The sequence below is a fragment of the Notamacropus eugenii genome, chromosome 3 (genome assembly GCF_028372415.1).
Source record: "Notamacropus eugenii isolate mMacEug1 chromosome 3, mMacEug1.pri_v2, whole genome shotgun sequence".
Lineage (NCBI taxonomy): Eukaryota > Metazoa > Chordata > Mammalia > Diprotodontia > Macropodidae > Notamacropus > Notamacropus eugenii.
This window is the reverse complement of record NC_092874.1, coordinates 106,081,422-106,106,969: the sequence shown is the minus strand read 5'-3', so window position 1 is coordinate 106,106,969 and position 25,548 is coordinate 106,081,422. Positions and strand designations below refer to the sequence as shown.

Below are 25,548 nucleotides of genomic sequence, written 5' to 3'. Positions count from 1 at the left end.
AAGATATCTATAATCATATGAAAAAATGCTCTAAATCACTATTGATTAGAGAGATGCAAATCAAAACAACTCTGAGGTACCACATCACGCCTATAAGATTGGCAAACATGACAGAACAAGAAAATGATAAATGCTAGAGAGGATGTGGGAGAGTTGGAACACTAATTCATTGTTGGTGGAGCTGCGAACACATCCAACCATTCTGGAGAGCAATTTGGAACTATGCCCAAAGGGCTACAAAAATGTGCATACCCTTTGACCCAGCAATATCACTACTAGGACTGTATCCCCAAGAGACCATAAAAATGGGAAAGGGCCCCACATGTACAAAAATATTTATAGCAGCACTCTTTATAGTTGCCAAAAACTGGAAGTCAAGGGGATGTCCATTAATTGGGGAATGGCTGAATAAATTATGGTATATGAATGTAATGGAGTACTATTGTGCCATAAGAAATGATGAACAAGAAGACTTCAGAGAGGCCTGGAAGGACTTATATGACCTGATGCTGAGTGAAAGGAGCAAAACCAGGAGAACGTTGTGCACAGCAACGACCACAGTGTGCGAGAGTTTTTCTGGTAGACTTGGAATTTTGTAATAACGCAAGAACTTCTTAAAAAAAAAAAAATCCCAATGGTGGTTTTCTAAGGCAAAATGCCTTCCACACTCAGAGCAAGAAATATGGAAGTCATTCGCAGAATGTAGCAGATCATGTTTTTGTATGTGTATGTTTTTGTGTATCATGTTTTGATTTGTTATATGATTTCTTCCATTTATTTTAGTCCGACTACATAGCATGACTATAGTGAAAATGTACTCAATAGGAAAGTACATGTAGAACTTATACAGAATTGTATGCAGTTGTGGGGAGGGAGGGGGGTAGTGGGGAGTAGGTGTGGGGGGGATAAAATCTCAATTGTATGGCAGTGATTGTTAAACATTAAAAAAAAAAAAAATAAAAAAAATTTAAAAAATCGCATTGCAGCTGAACCAATCAACATCTTGGTTTTCACTGGGCTGGGTTGCTCTGAGACCTTGAAGCTGGACTAACTGCAAACCCTGTCAGGGTTTCCACTCATGAATGTCTAGTGTTTCTTTTCTCTGACCTTTAGACACCCATAATGATCTTCATTCTTTTTCATGTTAAAGCAAGAAGGTAAGAAGGGAAACCTGAAATCATGGAGCACAAGTTGACCTCAGATGAAGAGAGCCTAAGTCCCCTGCCCTTACAGCATTGTCTCTCATCTCTCACTAGAATGCAGACAGGCAGGAAGCAGTCAGATGTAGAGCATATGAAGAAGCTTCAGAGGATACAAGAGGTACTTAGGATACTCTCCAAAGCTTCCTTATTGTGCTACAAGGCTAGGAGGACAACAGGAAGGAGAAAAGTGTACTTAAATGTCAGTTTAATTATCATTTAGCAATAGATAGAGAAGGATGAGGAAGGCACATTTATACTTCTGGTACTATCTCTATGTGGCCCCTGTGAAATCCCATTTTCATGCATGAGATTCCTAGAATCACCACCCCAGATTCAAGGTTCTCTGTGAGTCTCCAACCACTTAAAATAATAGTTGCAGAGTTCCCAGGGATACATATACATTTTTATCTAGTCATCTAGAGGACCCAATTAGTTCAAAGCAAAGGCATTTAATGAAGGATAGAGTAAGAAGACTTGAAATATACTCTTATAAACATAGGGCACATTTTGCCACAACCATAGGGAGAATGAGCAGGCACAGTTATCAACCATAAGGGGGCATAAAGGATCAACACAAGGGGAATAAGTGTGTATGGGAGAGGGGTGTTGTTCGTACCTCCTGTGCATTAAGACAATGATGTCTGATTATATTATTAGATTCCTATCAGTAGGCCTGCACCTCACCGGGCATGGCATCTCTGCTGGAAAAGTTGACATCCACGGGACCTATGGTGGTAGCTCTACTTGCTCCTCAAGGAACATTATATGTCTCTGCTGGGCTTATGGTTCCTGCCTTACTGGGCCTTCAGTCTACTTGGGCATGGTAGTCTGAACCTGCCCTAATACAAGTAAGTTAACAGTTCTTCAGTTCTGTCCACCATATCCAGCTAATAAAAGCAAAGTGAGTGCCTCCAGCTTAAGATTGTGTCTATCCTTTTAGACTTCTAGGTCTAGACTGGAAATAAGTCTATTTAGTATAAGCATTCTCACATAATCCCCAAATCTTTGGTTTAACAACAAATGCATTTGGGCCAAGACAAAAGGTAACCTAGGGAGGCAAGGTATTCTCCATAGCGCATGCATATCTTTATCATGCATATCTGTTGGTAGCAAATTTGATCTGGTGTTGTATTTGGATAGTGAAAAGCCTGTATCTATATGTAGGGACAGGTTATGCTCTGGTCAGAAGATATCTGCAGTTACATTTCTGGATATCTCTAATTGTAGGGAAGTGTTGCCTTACATCAAACTAAAATTTTCTTCTTTACAACTTCTACTCACTGATCCAAGTACTGCCCTTTGGAGTCAATCATTACAAATCTGATCCCTCTTCCACCTGACAGAATTGTAGTGAAGGATATAGAGGGTGGAGGCCTGCACATGGAGAGAAACTAACCTTTACTATGTTTGCACTGCTGGCCTAGAGACAACAAGATCTTTACGTGACTGTGTGTGACTCCAGAGAGAAGGGTAAAACCTCTTGTTCCCAGTGATACAATATTCCTCAGAAATCTGTTGTTTTTGAATATAAGCTTGTATTCTGAGTAAAAGATGAGCTGAAGCTCCAGGTCTCAACCCTGTCAGTTACACATGATGTTAGACACCAAATTCTGTTCATGTCTCCATGTCTCTTTATGACCCATATCTGTGATTAGGTATCAGGGTATCAAGGATGATTCTGACTCTCTTGATATCCATAGAAATCATGATAGGGAAGCAGAGGGAAGCCCTGGTGGAAGGTTGACATTGAAGCTATTAGGGAAAAGTTTGGAGATAGAATCCAGCAAGTTAGAATCTCCAATGAGCTTGCACCCCCAGATCTGAGGGTAGCTCCTTTTGTCTCTCTATTTTTAACACCAATCCTTGTAGACTCTTCAATTGGTTTTCACAGTCAACAGCTGTGACAAGGAATTTTTGTGTCTGTTGGAATGGAGGTGAGGAGTGAGAAGGGAACTCCCTAGGAGTTTAGTTATTAAGAGTGTGTGTGCATGAGCTGGGGTGATATGTAAACTGTCAATAGCCACAAGGTTTCTACATTGCTGAAGGACTGAGTTCTGCTGAGGAAGAGGAATTAAGTTCTATAGTTTAGGAAATCAACTACCTTGAAGAGGAAGCCCAATCCAGAAAGCATAAGGTTTTATGCTACTAAAAGTTGGCTATGCTATCAATCTATATCTGTGCATGTGAGCGCATAATTCATAATACATAATATATGTAATGTGTGCATATATCATGTTTACACATATGTAATACATACATCTATATTTTCATTGTTGTTGCTCAGTATATATATATGTTTGTTTATATATACATATATATATACATTACGTATTTGTGTACATATATGAAGATGTAGAAAGGCAGATAAATGAAAAAGCAAAATATTATAAAATATTCAGGAACTCTGTTGAAGCATGATACAATTGTCATAAAGTATCTTTATACATTCCTCATATTTCTTTATTCCCAAATGTTTCAATGAAGGAAGAAATGAGAATGGTGAGGTACAAGCCTCAGATGTAAAACTTCCCTCTGTAATAAACCTGTTCTTGGGGGCTTCCTGCATCTCTTGGAAATATTTGTGACTATCTAGTATGAGACATATGGTTCCTGTGAGAGGTTCCTGTGAGATGAATGAATTTCTCTGAATGTAGGACATTCAACAGAAACATGGAGGAATAGATGATATTGCAGGGTGGGTTTCTTTTCATACCCCAGCTTCCCTCAAATCCAACAGATATTTCCCATTATAAGTAGAAAAAAGAAAAACAGACATCTGCAGAGAAATAAATGAGATCCTATCCAGCCAAGCAGACAAGAGAAGTGAAGAAATGATAAAAGCAGGAATCCAGGTTTCTGATAGTTGGGGAGAGATGAGGGGCAATTCCAGTAAGTAGCTGAAATTTTCAGTATCTAGCTATGTTTAACTCAACTTGAACTTCGGTGCTCCTTCAGGAATCAGGAGGTTCACTTCATAACCTGAAATTTCATTTTCTTTCATTCTGATGTGAGAATCAATTAAAATACGATTATACTATAGTAGGAAGAGGAAGATGTAAAATGGTTGCTATTTTTGAAACACTGGAGTCTCTATGTCGTTTTTACTACTCTTTTATTTGATTCAACTAAATTTCTTGTTCAGATAATGAACAAAGGTCAGTTACAAATACTTGAAAAGGAAGAGAGTGGATGGTGGAAGTTTCTTCAGTGTGTAATGAGAGTTTTGAACTAGATAGATGGGAGTATGCTCCTTGCTCCCCTCTACACAATTTTAATCTTAGAAAGCTAGGACAGGAAGGGAATCAAAACAGGGAGTAGGGAGGAAGAAAAGATAAGCAAGAGGAAGGTAAAGATAAATAGGAAAGAGGTAAGGATGAGACAAAGGAAAAGTAAAGCTCCTACCTAGAAAGTGTTTGAGTCATTGAAAAGTGAATGCAATTGTAATTGGAAGAGATTTAAGGCAGAGAAAGGAGGTTGACATCACTGAAAGACCCCAACTAGTATAACTGAAAGAGTCCCAGAGATCTTTAGCCTGTCAAAAATTCTTCTTACTCTATGTAACAGCAACCTGTTCTTTCTCTAACTCCACCATGAACAGTTACCAGGCTTTGTACTGTATAGCCATTTGTCTCCTAGGAACTGGTGAATTCTGGGTGCAGATTGGAAATTTCTGCCCTGTACTTGACAAGCCCTGGTTTTAAAACTTGCACTTGTGGTTGAAATTCAAAATCCCTTTCTGACTTAGGATGGACATGATCATTCTGGTTTCTGTCTTATTTCCCAATAGGCTATATGGAAGATAAAGTCACCCAGACACCAAGACACTTGGTCACAGCAAGAGGAGAGAATGTGATGCTGAAGTGTGACCCAATCAAGTCACAGGTTTATATTTTTTGGTATCGACAGAGCCTGAAAAAAGAATTGAAGTTCATGGGTTACCTTCAGAATGAAAAAGTCTTAGATATATCAGGTGTGCCAAAAACTCGATTCTCAATTGATTGGCCCTGAAACTCATCCTCTAATTTGAACATCCAATTCACCGAGCCTCAGGATTCAACTGTTTATCTCTGTTCCAGCAGCTTAGGCACAGCACTGTGAAGGCATGTCTTTTCTTTGCACAAACCTCCTCTGGACACCACAGAGGAAATAACAGTTAGAGAAAAAAGGAAAGACAGTTACCAGGCTTTGATGAAGTTAGATGAGAAACATTTTGGAGGATTTGTGGTGAAACTGAAAAAGAGAAGTCAAAGGAGGAGAAGAAAAAGAGGAGAAAGGGAAAGAAAAGAATGAGGAGCTATTAAAGAAGTCAAACAAGGTAAAGAAACAATGACGTACAGTGGAAAACATTTTGAATTTGGAGTCAGAAGACCTGAGTTCACATCCCACCCTTGTCATTTACTATAACATGACCTTTTGCAAATCAATCACTTACTCTGTGCAAGGCATTCTGCAGTCACTTTATTCCTTAATCACCAGTTTCTACTACACATCTAGTGACTTGTATACACAAATGATACTGTAAGAAGGAACCTAAAAGCAAGCTAAAAACTATGAAATTTTCATTAAGAAGCTTAATATTGAAGGAAAAAGGTGACATTTTTGTTGTAGTACCACGTATAATCATTGGATCATAGATTTAGAGCTGTAATAGACCAAAGAGGTCATCTATCACATCATTCTCATTTTACAGAGAAGAAACATTTTGGTATATTGAAAATGAAGTCTTCCTAAGAGAATGGAAAATATGTCAAATTAAGAACTGGTTAAGAAGATTTTTTTTTTTTAGAAAAGGAGATAATGTCTGATTGGTATTTCTGAACCTCACCTTAAAATATAGAAATAACAGATTCTTGATCAAGGATGGACCTTAGAAAGATGGCTAAGAATTTATTTGTCTGAAGTTTCACATAATTTATCCCAAGAACTTTAAATTGAAAGGGAAGCAATAGGGAGAAAAACACCACCAAACTAGGTGCAACAGAGAGAAGCTGAAATGTAGAAAGAAGAATAGTAGAAGAAATACCTTGTTGTTGTTGTTATTGTGTTCATCCTTCATTGCCAAAGACATACCTAGAAATACACAGAAGACAAAGTTCAAAAAAGGAAGCAGTAATAAAACAATGCCTTCAAATGGTAATGCACAAATGTTAAAATGGCAGAATAAGCAAGATGAACTGGAGATCCTCACGTAAGAAGGAAAATTTGCCGTAATACATCACTAAGACTTGATGGAATGAGTTTCATAACTAGAATATAACTCAAATATGCAAGATGATGAATATTAGTGCCAACAAAGTGACCATACGTGATTTCAGAGGACTGAGAGTACAAAAAAATCTCCCATCTCTTTGCAGAGAAATAATGGATGATAGGTACAGAAGGAAGAATGAATTTTAAAACATGAGCAATGATCAATTTGTTTTGCTTGACTGAACTTATTTATTAAAAGAGAAAATTATATTGAAGTGGGGGTGTCATGAGAAAATAATAGTGACTTTTAAAAATGGATATCAACAAAATATTCTAAAAGAAAAATAAAAGACCAATAGCAATAAAAAAGAGAGCAAAATGTCATTTCCATATTCTACAAATCATTCAGAAAGTGGAAAATCCAGTGATGACTTTGAGAAATCTCATGAGCCTAGAACTATATCATCACATAGTAAGTAATTTATTGGAGCTTCAGTTTTCTGCACATCTACTAGAATACTTTCTCTGCTAAAAGCAGAATGACTAAAAATTTCTTTATTTGTCTTAATAATAATTATATTTATTGAAATGTTGGGAAATTAACAATTCTATTAGGGATCTCATTTTCACAAACAAGGTTGCTAGGGTGAAAATGATGGGAATTTTGGAGAAAGTGACCTCTCCATATAAGTATTTGTGAAAGAGAAAAAAAAAACAGTATAGTCTTGTATGCATTCTAGATTATGGGAAAACAGATTTTAAAGAGTTCAAAGAAAATACAGATTTAATCCTATGGATTTAAATTTTAGATCAGGCTGGATTGGAAGGTGTGAAGATCAAAATTTTGAAGACACAAAGATAAACAAGTACCATGAGGAGGAAAGGGGGAGTTGTTCTAGAAGAATGACGTAGATGCAAAAATAACTCATCAATGAACTTAGATTTAAAATGAGAAATATTTTTAGATAAGAAGGGCACATAATGAACATGCATGAACAGCAGGTGGCTCAGTGAGTAGAACACTGACTTTTATGTGTGAATTTTAGTTATGTTAGGGGGGAAATGGAGGATTAAAGAATGAATGGGACTACTGTAGGACAGCAATAACTAAAGTCAGAAGGTAAAGTGACTTAACTCATTGCTCCGGGTGAGATAGGGAAGAAAAGAAAGCATATTTTCATCAATCAATCAAAAAAACTCAACGAAAAAATATACAAAACATAAACTGGATGGTAATATTGTTGCATGTATTTGGAATTGGTCAAATGACTAGACCCAGAGTAGTTAAACGTTAACTTGAAAGAAAGTTTCTATGGGACTATCCTAGCAATACGTTTGCGGCCATTTTCATGAATGCCTTGGAAAAAGGCAGAACTGATATACTTATAAATGTGTAAATTGACATGAGTCAGTTTATATGTGTTCCCGAGTTTCATATAATTTATCACATTTGTCATTCTTTGTAGAACATTAATGTTCTATTAGATCTATGTACAAAAATTATTTTAGACACTCACTCATTGATGGATATCTACTTTGTTTCTATTCCTTTGCTTTCAAAAAAGGGCTACTGTGAATATATTCAGCTCTTTTGATTTTTAAGTAGTTCACTGTTTTTCCTAGAAAATTACTCCCCTTCCTACACTCTGTGATCCAAACAAACTGATCTTCTCCCTCTTCTTCATACAGATCACCCCGTCTTCCATCCCCATACCTTTGTTCTTGCCATCCTCCATGTAGAGGATGCATTCCCTCTGTACTTATACGTCAAAGAGTCCTCTTCTTTCAAGATTCGGTTTAGGTATCTATGTTCTGCAGGAATTCTTCACTGATGCCACCAACTGCTAGTGCCCTCTCTCGCAAAAGTATCTCATTGAATTTGCATATGTTTGCATTTTAACATTATTTTATATATATATGTAGATTTTTGATACACATACACACACATATATACACACATACATACATATATACCTATACACACATATATTTACATGTACACACACACACACACACACACACACACACTGCTTCACTGGAACGTCTACCTAGGTCTTAGGGTTTTTCTCTATAGCTCCAGCTTAAACCTAAGAAATCTAATTTCATAGAACAAACCTTCTAATCCTGTTTCCTTACCCTCATCAAGTCAGTTCTTCTCCAGACTGAACACCAGGAGTACTTTTAGTAGTTCCTCAAATAACATCATTTCCAGGCCTTGTATCAGCTGGATCACCCTCAGCTGGATCAGAGTAACTGAATTAGAGGCTTCTGGGAATGGTTTACATGGGAAGAAGCCTATGAGAAAGCAGTTAAAAGAGTCACAGTATTAACTGATCAGATGATTTCAGTGATGAAAGGGAAATTCTGTTGTCATTTAAGTCTCAGATATTTACTTGTGAAAGAACTCACAGAAACTCCTTATGTTCCCATCTTCCTCTGCCCTTGCATATTCAAGAACAGAAATTTCAAAGAAATTCTTGCGCAGGATTAAAACCTATAAAAAGGAAACCAGCAATTGTTAAGCACCCTGGGAGATAGGTGCTATTATTATCCCTGTTTTACAGTTGAGGAAACTGAGACAAACAGAGATTAAGAGACTTGCCCAGGGTCACACAGCTAGTGTTAGAGACAGAATTCAAATCCAAGTCTTGCCTACTCCCAATTCCAGCACTCTATTTATGATATCATACTGACTCTGAGCAACTGGCCTCTCTCAGTCCTCAACCTTTCTGCTCACTCTTTTAGCCTCACCCTTATGAAATTTTCCATTGTCAAGTCTCTGCTGCCCATTGTTTGTAACAGGGGGCAGTGATATTCTGTAAATTTCTCTTTAGGAGTTTTCCCGTATTCAAGTAATACAATTTTTTTATAAAGGAAAAACCTCTTCTTTAGTCATTAATTATTCAATCACTATTTATTAAATAGCTAGTATTAAGCACCATCAAGCTACTATTATGCACAACTAAGCAAAATGCCAGGAACTGTTCAAGGTGCTGGATATACAAAAACAAGGAATTTAAATTCTGTCTTGGGAAATAGCATGTATGCACATAGGTAAATGCAAACTATACAGAACATAAATATGAGGAAATTTCATCACTAGTAGATGGGAGGATGAAAAAAATATTCATGTAGTAGAAAGGATTTAAGCTGAGCTTTAAAGGAAACTAAGGTTTAAGGAGATATAAGAAAGGAGTACATTCCTGGCATGAGGAAGAACTTGTACAAATACACAGATATATGTGTGAGGGCTAATTTATCAAGAACTTAGAGCGTGCGAGGGGGAGGAATGTATAATATGCCAGGAAGAGTAAGCTGGAAACAGATTGTTAATGTCTTTAAATGCCAGAGAGGAGTTTGTAAATTATTCCAGAGGCAATAGGGAGCCATTGGAGCTTGTTGAGCATAGTCAAAACAATTATTGGGGAGTATCACTTTGGCAAGTGTTTGGAGGTTGGATTGGAAAGGGAGAGGCTTGAGTCAGAGAGTCTATATCTTCAAAGAGAACCAAGAAAGGTGAAAAGGACCCATATGTGCAAAAATGTGTTTATAGCAGCTCTTTTTGTGACAAAAAAAAAAAAAGAACTGAAAATTGAGGAGGTGCCCATTAATTGGGAAATGGCTGAATAAATTATAGTATATGGTGTAATTAAATAGTATTGTGACATAAGAATGATAAAAGGCATAGTATCAGTGAAATGAACTGGAAAAACAATTTTTATAATAAAAATGTTGTGAAGACAAACTCTGAAAGACTTAGAAACTCTAAGCAGTGCAATGACTTACCAGGATTCCAGTATACTGATGATAAAAAATGTTACCAACATTTTAATAGGGAAGTAATGGGCTCAATAAGCAAGATGAGATATACATTTCTGGAATTTGTTTTTCTGGATGATGCATATTTGTTTTAAGTTTCCTTTGAGGGGAGTCAAAGGGAAAGAAAAGCTTGGTAATTGAATAAATATTGAAAGAAAAATAGGGCAGGGAGAGATGGAGAGACAAAGACAGACAGACACAGAGAGATGAGAGAGAGAAAGACAAAGAGAGGAATAAAGAGAGGAAGAAAGAGAAAGAGTAAGAGAGAGAGAGAAAATTTTATGTGTCTAGGTGAGTGGATGAAAGGATACAGATGGGAGAAACATTGTGGAGATATAAATGGAAGGACTGCCAAACAGATGGAAAATAAAAAATGAAAGACAGTGGTAAGTGGAGTATGGCTTCAAGGCTGGGCCCTGAATGAGTGGAAAGACAGTAGTAATCTTGACAAAAATAGGCAAATGAAGAAGATCATCATTTGGGGAGAAATTACAATAACTTACTCTAAACCTGTTGAACTTAAGAAGTCTATGGCACATTCATTTGTAAATATCTAATAGGTTTTTGGTAATGTAGGACTAGAGTAGAAGGGAGAGAAAAGGGCAAAATATCTAGTTCTGAAAGTCATCTCCATAGAAGTCATATTTGAACCCATAAGAGTTGGTGAGATGACTAAATGAATGTAGAGAGAGAAGGGAAGATGAATCAAGAAAGATTCTTAAGGAAGACAAAGTTATTTACTGTTGAGATGATGAAAGGGATGTATAGATAATACTGCTCCATTACCATTATAATTGTGGTAGTTTTAGTTAAGCTTCAAGAAGGGAAAAGAGGCAATACTACATATTGAAAAGGCAAGTTGTGTGGTTTTGAGTAAGTCATTTTCCCTAAAATTGAGTGGATATATATGAGAAAGGTGAAGCTAGGACCAACAAGATTTGGTTAACCAATTGATATTTGTCACGAGTAAGAGTGAGGAGATGAATATAACATCAGTATTATGAACCCAGGTGACTGGAGGATGGTGGTGTTCTCAAGAGTAATAGGAAAGTTGAGAAGAAGGGAGAGCTCTGTTTTGGACAGTTTGAATTGAGTTGTCCCTAGTACATCTCATCTGAGAAGTCCAAAAGGCAGTTAGTGATGTGACAGGAGCTTAAGAGAGGGAGAAGGGCTAGAAGGTGAGATCTGGCAATCATCTTGATAGAGATGACAAATGAACCCATTGGGGTTTGATGAGATCTCCAAGTATCTTTGTCAAGAAAACTCCAAAGTGGAGTCATGAATACTCAAACAACAATAATCTACTCAAGTGAGATTCAGGAAAGAAATTAAAACTATCCTCATGTATTTGGAGGAGGGATTAAACTTGTTCTGTGTGGCCCCCCAAAAACAAAGAAGGTCAAGGATGGAGTCTTGGAAAACACCAGGGGGTTAATGGTGTGAGATGGTTGAAGAAACAGGAAAGGAGACTGAGAAGTAGTCAGAGAGATAGGAGGAAGCCTTTCCAGATTTGGAAGGCCCACCAGAGCTTAGATTTGTTGGTATGATGCTCAAGAATCCTTCATGTCATAATAATATAATCATGGAATTTGAAAGCTGGAAGGGATCTTGACCATACATTGTAAAAAAGGAATTCCCTCCAAAGAATTCCCAATACAAAATAGTTGAAACTTGTTCAGCCTCTGCTTGAAGACATATGAAGAAGGAGAACCACTTCCCCCACCCACTGAGGTGTCACATTCCACTGTTGGAGAGCTTTAATTACTAAAGAATTTTTCCAGATATTGAGTTGAAATTTACTTCTTTTCAACTTCTACCTGTTGTTCTTGGTTTTGCCTTTTGGGGCCTCACAGAATAAGTTTAATCCCTTCTCCAAATACATGAGGATTATTATCATTTCTCTCCTGAATCTTCACTTGGGAAGATTGTTGTTGTTTGATCATTCATGACTCCACTTTAGAGTTTTCTTGACAAAGATACTGGAGGGATTGGCCATTTGATTTTTTAGCTCATTTTACAGATGAGGAAACTTAGGCAAACAGGGCTAAGTGAATTGCCCAGAGTCACACAGCTGGCAAACATCAGATCTACTGCATCACATTTTATATGCCATTACTTCAACTAATGATGACGAAACACAAGATTTTAGTGGAAAGCACGTAGGGATAGCGGGTAAAATGTGAACATAGGGAACTATATGGAATTCAATTTTTCATTTGGCCTTCTGGGTAAATTGAGAAAGGTTTCCTACAGTCATTTTAGGAGACAAATCTTAAATGATTCCAGAGACATGATTAATATTACAAAGAGTCAATGTATAAGTTATTTGAAAAATTGAAACCATGTACACAAATAAGGAAATAACACACAAAGAGGTAGGGAAATCCATAGAGCCATCAAACTACTTCACACTGAATTCAGATTCTGAATAGATCAACAATGTACAGAAGCAGCGTACTATAAGAGGAAATGGGTAGAAATACTGGGAGATGTCTATTCTATATCTGACTTTGCCACAGACTTCCAATGTAAGGGAGCTATACTATTTCAGCTGAGTTTCCACTTACGTTGACGAAATGTGAAACAGGATTTCCATGGTTTCACTAGAGGCAAAATGAGTTATTTTTCTGTCTTTGTTGAAATGTTGTGTTGAGAGGCAGGAGGGTGTGGCCACTGTTTTTTAGAGCTCTTCCCTCACACAGGAGTGTTGAGTACCATGCAAACCTGGGACTACAGGAACTGACAGGGTCTGGTGTTGATTCCATCCAGCATCTCAAAGGACCAAAGGAAAGAGCTGTTATGGGCACCTCGCTCCTTTGTTGGGCAACCATTTTTCTTCTCAAAGCAGGTAAGTCTTGGACTTTATTGTTACATTCTATTTTATTTATAATTGTAATTTCGTTGCCTTCAAGTGAAGAAACTCCACCAATGAGAACTGGTTGTTCCTCTGTCACTGTAGCCTTAGAATGCTGCCTTGTATACTGAATCATTAAGTGACTTGCCCAAGATTGCAGAGTCAGTATGTCAGAGGCAAGGCTCAAACTCAGGACTTCCCTGATTTGACCTTGGAACTTCTTCACAAGGCCAGAGCAGTCTCCACTATTTAATAACTGCTCCTAGAATCTTCAACACAAGTGCTGAATCTGTCTGCTGAGTTGGCTGCTTTCAATGCTAACGTTTTTCCCCTCTTTGTACTGTAACATGTCGGCTTCTTTTTCAGCTTACCTCTGCCTTCTGTCTTCTTCCCCCACAGTACACATGGATGCTGGAGTCACTCAGAACTTGAGATATCTGATAATAGGGTCAGGACGTGAAGTGACATTGAGATGTCACCAGGATCTGGGACATGACTATATGTACTGGTATCGACAGGACCCAGGATTGGGACTACAGCTGATCTCTTATTCCCTTAAGGATGATTCCCCCAAAATTGAAGTCCCTTATGGATACAGTGCCTCTTGGGAAGAGAAATCATTCTTCCTGCTAATTTTGAAGTCTACACACACGAACCAGACATCTGAGTACTTCTGTGCTAGCAGTTAACCACAGCAGAACAGAGTCAGCTCTTCCTTGCACAAAAAAGCAAGAGGTGAGATGACTTGGCCTCACCAGGCCCCACCTTAAAAAAGGCAGGGAGATATTACCTCAGGAACACAAGTAGAAGGCCCCTGCAGGCTCTTCATCTCTGCAGCACAGACCTCTAGGATCCATTCTAGCCCTTGCATCTCAAAGCTTGGGCTGCAGTGACTTTGAGACTAGAAAAGCAAGTACCATGTAGTGAGCATGAGGGCCACTGACAGTTTTCCAGCTCTCCTTTCTGCTTCCAACCATGGAGAATGAATAGAATGCCTCAGGGAGAATGCATGATACAGTGGAAAGACTTTTGGTCTGGGAGCCATATTGGCCCTCCCACTAACTACCTGGGTAACCTTAGAAAAGTCACTCAATCTGTTTGTGCCTCAGGTTCCCCACATAGAAAAGGAAGATAATAATAACATCTACCTCCCATGGCTATTGTGAGCATCGTATAATATTTGTAAAGTGCTTTGCAAATCTTAAAGCACCGTATAAATACTAGTTATTAGTTCAAGCAATGTTGATCCTTCAAACTCTCGCAGGATTGCAGTAATGTGTATCTGAAAGATGCCTTCTCCTGGTCTCTCTCTGATGACAGGCAGTGGTAACATTATTACAAGAGGCTGTCCAGACTTTTATCTGCTCAGTGCTTACCTTGCCCTCCCATTCCAAAGAGCCCTGACCAAATATCTTAGATATCTGTCCCTTGAGGGGACTGTAAACCCATAGTTAGCACATATCTTAAAGAACATCTAGCCCAACCCCTTCATCTTACAGATGAGTAAACTGAGGTCCAGAGAAGATATGTGGCTTGCCTAGGAATCTGGAATGGAGAAAAGGCCAGAGTTTTATAGAGCCAGTGTAACAGGCAGAAGTAGATTCACTGACATTATAGCATCATAGGTGAAATTGGCCTTGGAGACTTATCTTAACCTCAGGTACTGCATCCCATGATTCTCCTGCTGTTTCTAGGGGCAAGTAGACTGGATTTGAAATAGGTGGGGTGGAGAGGAATTCCTTTGGTTAATCCTTCTCTCAACCTGTAGGTGCAGGAGGAGGCTGGGAGGGATGATTGGGTTATAGAACACTTGGAAGAGAACGCTCGACAACTTCTTTATACTTTTACTTTGCTGTAACTTAATCAAATATGTAGCTGAAAAGTTTTCTGCCTGGGTCATTTCAATGAGTTTGACTAAATGAGATCAGGTGAATTCCCCGAATGTCAACAGTGGGAACTCTAGAAATCTAGGCTGTTTTCTTTTAGAGTTCCATTTTTTTTTCACATTTCTAAATCAGTGACAAATCTCTTTCAGACAAGGAGGAGATCCATAAATAGGAGAAATGGGAGAGAGAGAAATAGGATAAAAATTTATATGTTGACCACCCTCACCTGCACATTCAGGGTACTTCACCTTTTGAGAAGATCTGAAGGGTGCCCATGGAACTGTCTATCTGTTTCCTTGAAAGCATTACATCTTGGTGGATGTGTAATTACAGATTACCCACTCTGATGGTTAATTAATTCATAAACTGATAACATCTCTTTCTGTTCTGTTGCAGAAAAAATGTCATATTTTTACAGCATCCTAAGCTTTTGCAAATGTTTTACTTAATTTTTTCATTTGATACGTGCATCTGGTCATCAGGTATTCCCACTGTGTATGCCTTGCTCATTCTTTCCATTTCTTGTCTCATATGTTAGCTACTTAAATACCTTTCCCTCCTGGTAGTGTGGTAGTCTGTGGTAAAGGATATTCCTGTGGATAGGAGAAAATCTTTTTGGTTAAATTTGTTCCAGGTTAATGGAATGAGAACTTGGTATAGGAGATAGATAGCTGAACTTGGAGTCAGGATGACCTGGTTTCAAGTTCAGTCTCTGATATGTAATGATTATGAGACCCTAGACAAGTCAGTTCCCTCCTCAATACCATTAGACACTCTCTAAGCTTAAAAAATGGATGTCAGGACCTAGCTAGTGTTTGTCTTTTTTTTTTTTTTGAGAGCCATTTACACATCATTGTCTACTTGGTGAACATCACAAGGTGAATTGCCATTTCCTTGGCTCCCCCTCTTTTAATGTCTCTGTTTCTGCTGAGGACGCTACCTTTGATCGATTTATACATATTCATAACCTCAGAGGACTCCTTTTAGTCTGTCTCCTATCTTTATATTGCTACGCAGATTGTTCCACAAGCCTAGAATGCTCTCCTCCTTTCTCACCCAAGAAGTCTCCCAGAATCTCTATTTTCTGTTAAAGCCCAGATCAAGCACCACCTCCTACAAGAGACTTTCCTCCTCTCCACCACACAGCAAAAGAAATTACTTTATATTCTTTTTGTGTGGAACACGACTTCTGATGACAAAGTAGAGATAAACAGGACATGGAGAGAGCAATGGAAAGGCTCCTGAAGGGAGTATGCAGGCTGAAAGGAACTCTGAAGAACAGGGGTAAAGAACGCCATCAACAAAGTATAAGTTAGAAAGGAAAGATGTACTGGCTATGTGATTTCAGCTAGGAATAATAGGTGGAAAAGTCTCCACCATTTCTTTCTCCACAGATACCAAGGCCCTGACTATCAGATTATCAGATCCCCAAGAGACCAGGATGCAGGGAACAAGGCATCACAGAGAACACTGATGCCAGAGGGTAAGTGCTCTAAGGAATGACCTGGGCACATCTTCTCATCATTGCCATACTCCCCTGCGCTATACGTGCTTCCAAGCAGAAGATAACACTCCCAAATGTTTAGTAAAAAGGCATTAACTGCATTACACTGTTCCTAAGAGGAGGCACCAAATAAGACTTTTTGTCCAGAATATGACAACTGGGTCCGTAATTTCCAGCCACACACAAATATTATCTGGCTTCTGTGCCTATTATAACAATAACTACAATGCATATGATATATAATATAATAACGCCACAAACATTTTCTACTCCCTGATATTTATAGAGTGGCTTGGTCAATTGTACACCAGCTCCTTGCCTTTCCTTTCACTCCAACAATTATCCAGACTGACTGGAATACAGAGTAGAAGTGCCAAAGCAATCAGCCCACGCCACAGCCCCAGTTATTCTTTTTTCCCTCTTTCCCCTTCTCCCTCCATCCCTGACAGGGTAAAAATTGTTTCTAGTGTGTATTCCCTGCAAATTTGGCTCTACTTCATCCTGTTCTCAAATTCTGTTGAGGTTTGCTCACATGCTGTCACTCATACATGGCTTCAACAAATGAGTTCGCTGCACCCACTCTGCTAGCCCATTTTCAAATCCCCCCAGATGATAGTCATACCCAAAATATCTTGACAGGTTAGACCTATTGGGACACATATAACAATGTGAAATTTCATTACGAAAAAATCCCACGTGTCTCCAAGTACAAAAAAATGGCTTCAAACGTAAAATATGAAAGAGGTATATTGAGACAGACAGTAGTTTCTCTTTAAAAAGCTCTGGGGTTTTAAAAGACCAGAAGTTTGTTGTTTCACAATATATGCTATATATGATATCCATGAAACTTAATGGACACTTGGGTCCATTAAAAGAGGCATGGAGTATGGGACAATGAAAGCAATAATGTTGCTCTACTATTAGCCCTGAAGACCTTATCTGGCGATGTTACATCCAATCATGAGCTACAGATTTTAAGTCTGACTTTAGATGGGACATGAGATCTCTTTTCCAACATATAAAGAGTGATAATGTGGAAAAGGGCAATTAGTCTTCTTTTACATGGTCCTTGAAGGCAGAATTGGAAACCAAAGGAGGAAGCTACAAAGAGGGAAATTTAGTCTTGAAGTAAAGAAAACTCGTCAAATGTGTATCATTAATTAATCACTAGTAGTGGGTTGTTCCTCACTAAAGTCTTTCAAGAAAATTCTGGATAAGTTTTTTTTAAAGTATGTTGGACAGAAGTCTCTTTTTCATGTGTGAGTTGAGATTGATCATTTTTGAGGTCCCTTCTAGCTCTGAGTTTCTGTGATTCTGTGTTCTTACAGCTCCCTATCTAATGCCAAAATCTGTTGGAAATCTGTCTTCCTCATGCTTGGTATCTGATTATTTAGCTTCTGCTCCCATATTTCTGATGATGTGAGAATCACTACCTCTCAAGGCAGCCCATTTCTTCCATCTTGAAAAAAAGTTCTCATTTTTCTGCCAGTTTTTTGTATTAAGCATAACCTACCTAAAATCTTCATACATTGGATCTGATTGCTTACTTTGCCCATGAAAAAGTAAAATCAATCCTTCTTTAAGAATATGCTTCAAATATGTGAAAGTATCACTTTCATTTACCAAAATTCCAAGAAACAAATTTTCCAATTAAAAAATGTTAAAAAAGATATTCTTTAACTTTCATTTATGGCATAGACATTAATCTCTAGGGGCATCCAAATGTATCTTAGGAATGGAAAGATAGGGGAAATTATCTCACATAAGCAGAATGTTCAAGTAGACAATTCAGCAAAGAAGGAGGAGGAGGTAGGAGCATCATCTACTTGAACCTCACTCTCATCTTGACTGATCATTGAAGGGAGGAATATGAGACACAAAGAGAGAGATACAGAGAGAGAGAGAGAGAGAGAAAGACAGAGAGAGAAAGAGAGAGAGAGACAGAGACAGAGACAGAGACAGAGAGACAGAGAGACAGAGACAGAGACAGAGAGAGATACAGAGACAGAGAGACAGAGACAGAGAGACAGAGAGAGAAAGAGACAGAGACACAGAGAGAGGCAGGCAAATTAAGAAGATCATCATTTGGGGAGAAATTGCAATGACTGACTCTAAACCTGTTGAGCTCAAGAAGTCTATGGTACATTTATTTGTAAATATCTAGAAGGTTTTTGGTAAAGTAGGACTAGAGTACAAGGGAGAGAAAAGGGTTGAATATATAGTTCTGAAACTTATCTCCATAGAAATCATATTTGAACCCACCGGAGTCTGTGAGATCACTAAAGGAATATAGAGAGAGAAGGAAAGAGGAAACAAGAAAGATCCTTAAGGAAGGCAAAGCTGTTTATTGCTGAGAAGATGAAGGGGATGCATAGATAATACTGCTCCTTTAACATAATTGTGGGCATTTTAGTTAAGCTTCAAGTGGGGAAAATTACTCCACAAGATCCAACTTAATTAAACAGGTGAGGCAATGCTGCATAATGAAAAGGCAAGTTGTGTGGTCTTGAGTAAGTCATTTCCCCTAGAGTTCAGCAGACATATATGAGAGTTGTTAAGCTAGGATCAAGAAGATTTGGCTATGTATTTGATATATTGCTTGAGTGAGAGTGAGTAGATGAATATAACATCAAGTTTATGAGCCTAGGTGACTGGAGGATGGTGGTATCCTCGAGAGTAATAGGAAAGTTGAGAAAAAGGGAGAGCTCTGTTTTGGACAGTTTCAATTGCGTTTTCCCCAAGACATCTCATTTGAGATGTCCAAAAGTCAATTAATGATGTGATAGGAGTTTAAGAGAGGGAGAATTGCTAGAAAGTGAGATCTGGCAATCATCTTGATAGAGATGACAAATGAACCCATTGGGGTTTGATGAGATCTCCAAGTAAGAAAATGTTGACGTAAAAACAAAGAAGGTCAAGGATGGAGACTTGGAAAACACCAAGGGGTTAGTGGTGTGACATAGATGAAGAATCAGAAAAGAAGATGGAGAAGTAGTCAGATATATAGGAGGAAGCCTTTCCAGATTTGGAAGATGCACCAGAGGTTTGATTTGTTGGTATGACCCTCAAGAATCCTATATGTCTTAATAAAAGAACCATAGAATTTGGGAGCTGAAAGGGACCTCAACGAGGAAATTGAACCAAAGGAATCCCCTCTATAGAATTCCCACTATAAAATAAATGAAAATTGCTCAGTCTCTGCTTGAAGACTTAAAAAGAGGGAAAACCCATGCCCCACTTATCACATTCGTCTCTTGGTAGCTTTAATTACTAAATAATTTTTCCTGACATCAAGTGAAGATTTGCTAATTTCCTACTTCTACCTGTTGCTCCTGGTTTTGCCTTTGGGGGACACACAGAATAAGTTTAATCCCTCTTCCAAACACCTGAGGATAGTTATAATATCTCTCCTGAATCTTCACTTGGGTAGAATGTTGCTGTTTGATTATTCACGACTGCATTTTGGAGTTTTCTTGACAAAGATGCAGGAGACATTGGCCATTTGCTTTTTCAGTTCATTTTACAGGTGAGGAAACTGACTCAAACAGTGTTAAGTGATTTTCTTGGGGTCACGTGGCTGGCAAATATCTGAGGAGAGATTTGAACTTGGATCTTCTTCACTCTAGGCCCAGTGTTCTGTCTACTGAAGCAGATTAAATATGCCAATTCCTTCAACCAAAGATGAGGTAAAACAAGATTTTAGTGAAAAACACACAGAGACAGGTAAAAAGTGAACATAGGGGACTAAATAGAATTCAGTGTTGCATTTGGTCCTCTGGGTAAATTGAGAAAGGTTTCCTACAGTCATGTGAGGTGATAAAACTTAAAAGAATTCCAGAGATCATTAACATTTATTACAAAAAGGCAATGTCAAAGTTATTTGAAAAATTCAAGCCCTGTAAACCAGTAAGGAAATAACACACATAGAGATGGGGAAATCCATAGAGACATCAAACTACTTCACACTGAATTCAGATTCTCTATAGATTAGCCATGTACAGAGGCAGTGTGCTGTAGGAGAAAACTGGATAGAAATACTGGGAGCTGTGAATTCTATTTCTGTCTTTGCCACGGACCTCCAACATGTGGGACCTACATCATTTTAACTGAGTTTCCATTGACTTTGATGTAAAGTGAAACAGGATTTTTATGGTTTGTCTAGAGGGAAAAATATTTTTTTTTATGTCTTTGTTGAAATGCTTTCTTGAGGGGCAGGAGGGTGTGGCCACTGTTTTCTAGAGCTCTTTCGTCTTACCCTACAGTGTTTAGCACCATGCAAACCTGGTGCTACAGGAGCTGGCAGGGTCTGGTGCTGATTCCATCCAGCAATTGAAAGGACCAAAGGACAGAGTTGTCATGGGCACCTCATTCCTTTGTTGGGCAACCATTTTTCTTTTCAAAGCAGGTAAGTCGGGCCATTTTGTTACATTCTATTTTATTTTTGTGATTTTATTGTTTTCAAGTGAAGAAACTCCACCAATGAGAACTGGTAGATCCTCTATCACTGTAGCCTTAGAAATTTGCCTTGCACCTTGAGTCATTAAGTGACTTGCCCAAGATTACAGAGTCAGTATCTCAAAGACAAGACTCAAACTCAAGTCTTCCCTGATTTGTCCTTGTCCTGACAAGTCCTATTCTGTATCAACTCTATGATAACTTCTGCTAGAGTCTTCAATACAAATGGGGAATCTGTCTCCTGAGTTGGCTACTTTCAGCACTATTTTTTTCCCTTCTTTGTACTATAACATGTGGGCTCCTTTTTCCACTTACCCCTGGCTTCTGTCTCCTTCTCCCACAGTCCCCATGGATGCTGGAGTCACTCAGAACTTGAGATAGCTGATAACAGGGTCAGGACATGAGGTGACATTGAGATGTGACCAGGATCTGGGACATGACTATACGTGCTGGTATCGACAAAACCCAGGGTTGGGACTATAGCTGATCTCTTACTCTCTTAATGTTGGCTTCTTGGAAATTGAATTCCCTCAAGAATATAATGCCTCTCGGAAAGAGAAATCATTCTTACTGCTAACTCTTATGTCTACACACATCAGCCAGACATCTGAGTACTTCTGTGCTAGCAGTTAACCACAGCAGAACAGAATCAGCTCTTCCTTGCACAAAAAGGCAAGAGGTGAGATGACTTGGCCTCACCAGGCCCCACCTTAAAAAAGGGCAGGGAGATCAGGAACACATGTAGAAGCCCCTGCAGGCTGTTCATCTCTGAAGCACAGGCCTCTAGGACTAACTCCAGCCTTTTCATCTCTAATTCTTATCTGGGCTGCAGTGGCTATGAGACAAGAAAAGGAAGCAGTATGTGGTGAGCACGAGGGCCACTGATAGTCTGCCAGCTTCCTTCTCTGCTTCCAATCATGTAGAATGAATAGAATGCCTCAGGAAAGATGCATGTTACCATGGAAATACTTTTGGTCTGGGAGCCTTGGAACCTGAGTTCCAGTATTGGTCCTCCCATTAACTACCTGGGTAATCTTAGACACACCAATTAACCTCTGCTTGCCTCAGTTTCACCATCTAGACAAGGAAGATAATAATAATATCTAACTCCTAAGGCTGATATGAGCATCATATAATATTTGTAAAGTGCTTTGCAAACCTATAAGCACTGTTTAAATACTAGCTATTATTTCAAGCGGTGTTGGTCCTTAGAACTGTCGCAGGATTATAGTAATGTCTATCTGAAGGAATGCCTACTCCTGTTGTCTCTTTGGTGACAGGCAGTGGAAACATTATTACAAGAGGCTGTCCTTATTTTTATCTCCTCAGTGCCTACCCTGTCCTCCCATTCTAAAGGGTCTTGGCCAGCTCTTAGATATTTGGCCTTGAAGGGACTGTAGACCCACCCTTCAGAGTATTAAGGATCCTAAACTAGCAGATATCTTAAAGAACATCCAGCCCATCCCCTTTTTCTTACAAATGAGTAAACTGAGGTCCAGAGAAGATAGATGGCTTGCCTAAGACCCTACAGCGGAGACAAGGACAAGGTGTTGTAGAGTCAGAGTAATAGGTAGAAGCAAATCCTTTGAAACTTCTAGAATCATAGTTGAAATTGGCCTTGGAGACTATACCTAACCTCAGGTATTTTGTCCCATGCTTCTCCTACTATTTATAGGGGCAATCAGAGTGCATTCCAAATATGGGTGTGGGGAGGAATCCCTTCCTTAACCTTTCTCATAATCTGTAGGTACAAGAGGAGTCTGGGAGAGATGATTGGGTTACATGACAGAAGAGAATAACACTGGACAACTTCTTTACACTTTTACTTTGTTGTACTTTAATCACATATGTAGCTGACACATTGTCTGCCTGGATTATTTCAGTGAAGTTGATTGACAGAGATCATTTGATTTCCCCCTCTCCCCATATCATGTCTGGGCAGTCTAGAAATCTAGGCTGCTTTCTTTTTGAGCGCCATTTTGTTTCCATATTCCTAGGTCATTGACAAATCTGCTTCGCACTGGGAGAAGATCCATAAACAAGAGGAATGGGAGAGGGAGATAGACTAAAAATGGATATGCTGACCACTCTCTGCTGGGCATCGAGGGTACTACAACTTTTGAGCAGAACTGAAACTGCCTAGCTGTTGGCTTCAGAGCATCACATCTTGGTGGTTGTGTTATTATAGAGTACCCACTCTTTATTAATTAATTGATAAAGTGATAAATTCCTTGTCTGTTAAATTGCAGAAAATAGATCAGATTTTTATAGCACTGTAAGATTTCAAAAACATTTTACTTAATTTTTTTCATTTGATACTCATTTAACATATACATCTAGGAATCAGGTATTCATTACATGTTTGCCTTGCTCAACGTTTCTTGTTTCACATATTAACTGCATAAATATACCTGCACAGTGGCTAGGAGGAAATTTTCTGGTTAAATTTGTTCCAGCTTAGTGGAATGACAACTTGGTATAGGAGGTAGATAGCTGACCATGGAGTCAGGAACACCTGATTTCAAGACCAACCTCTGATACGTAATGATTATGTGATCCTAGACAAGTCACTCCTCTTCTTAATGCCCTTGGACACTCTCTAAGATTATAAAAGGTAGGAAAGGACATATCTAGTACTCATCTTTCTCTTGAGAGTCATTTACACATCATTGCCTGCTTAGTGGACATCACAAAGCAGTTTACCATTTCCTTGCCTCCCCTTCTTCTAATTTCTCTTTTTCTGTTGAGAAAACAATCATTGTTCCATTTATACATTTTTGTAACCTTAGAGTAATCTTCAGTCTGTCTCCTATCTTTATATTGATGCTCAGGTTGTCCCACAAGCCTAGAATGCTCTCCTCTGTTCTCTCCTAAGAATTCTCTCAAAATCTCTACTTTCTGCCAACGCCCAGCACAATTACCACCTCCTACAAGAGGTTTTCCTCCTCTCCCACCACCACACACCAAGTGAAATTAGTTTAAATTCTTTTTGTGTGGAACACTCCTTCTGGTGAAGGACTAGAGATAAACATGACACAGAGAGAGCAATGGAAAGGTGCCTGAACTGTGTGAGCAGGCTGTGAGCAGATGAAGAACAGGAGTGGAGAATGCCATCAACAAAGGGTAAGTCAGAAAGAAAAGATATGCTGGCTATGTGATTTCAGCTAGGAATCATAGGTGGAAAACCCTCCACCATTTCTTTCTCCACTGATACCAAGGCCCTGACTAACAGATTTACAGATCCCTTAGAGACCATGATGCAGAGAACAAGGCACCAAAGGGAACAGTGATGTCAGAGGGAAAGTGCTTTAAAGAATGACCTGTGCACATCTTCTCATCATTGCCATTCTCCCCTGCAGGTAAACCTACTTACAAGCAGAGGATAACATTCCCAAATATTGAGTATAAAGGTCTTAACTTTCATTGTATTCCTAAGGGGAGGCATCAAACAAGACTTTTGGTTGAGAATATGACCACTGGGTCCATAATTTCCAGCCACACACAAATCTTACCTGGCTTCTGCGCCTGCTATTGTAATTATAACTATAATGTGTATGATATATACCATGATAACCCCCTACAAATTTTCTACTCTTTGACGTGTATAGAGTGGTTTCCTCAATGGTACCCCAGCTCCTTGCCTTCTCTTTGACTCCCACAATTACCCAGACTGACTGAATACAGAGCAGAAGTGCCAATGTGATCAGCCTACACCATATTCCCATTTATTCTTCTTTCCCTCTTTCCCCTTCTCCCTCCATCCCTGACAGCACAAAATTGTTTCTAGTGTGTATTTCCTGCAAATTTGGCCGTACTTCATTCTGTCCCCAAATCCTGCTGAGGTTTGCTTGCCTGCTATCACTCATTCCAGGCTTCAACAAGAGAGTGCACTGCACCCAACCTGCTTGCCTGTTTCAAATCTCCCCAGGTCATTGTCATCATCAATGTTCTCCCTTACCAAGGTCTCTCTTCCATTTCCAACTTTCCTCTAAGGGCAATGGAGTACTTGGAATTGTTTCCTTACATATCTTACTCCAAATGCCTTCAATGGTTGTGTCTTTCCTCTGATATTACCCTCCCCCACTTTTTCTATCTCTAGTTTTCATGTAAACAGGTACATGCATGTTACCTCCCCCAATAGACTTTGAACATCTTCAGGACACGAATTATGTTTTAGCCTTCTTTTGTATCCTCAATGGTTAACACAGTATCTGGTGTATATTAAGTGTGTAATAAATGCTTGTTTACTCTCTGACTTCGCACATCATATTTAAGAAATATTTGGTATCTTCAATCACTAGATAAAGGATATAAATCTGTGAGAATTAAATCTTTGGATGATAGTCATATCCAAAATATCTTGACAGGTTAGAGTTATTGGGACACATAAAATAATGTGAAATTTAATTATGAAAAAGAACCCACATGCCAACAAAGAGAGAAAAAATGTCTTCATACATAAAATGTAAGAGAGGTAAAATGAGACAGAGAGTAAATACTCTTTAAAAAGCAATAAGGTTTTAAAAGACCAGAAGTTTGTTATTTCCCAATAGGTGCTACACGTGATATCCAAGAAAGTTAATGGACACTTGGCTCCATTAAAAGAGGCACCTAGTATGGGATAGAAGAAGCAGTAAC

At 38.7% G+C, this 25,548-nt stretch overlaps 1 long non-coding RNA gene across 1 annotated transcript; it reads left to right on the top strand.

The window, feature by feature from the left end:
• Positions 1-18,525: 18,525 nt before the first annotated feature.
• On the top strand, positions 18,526-25,165 carry LOC140533144 (uncharacterized). The gene is made up of 3 exons (XR_011976811.1): positions 18,526-20,141; positions 20,718-20,860; positions 21,254-25,165. It is a non-coding gene; the product is annotated as an uncharacterized lncRNA (long non-coding RNA).
• The last annotated feature ends 383 nt before the right edge of the window (positions 25,166-25,548 follow it).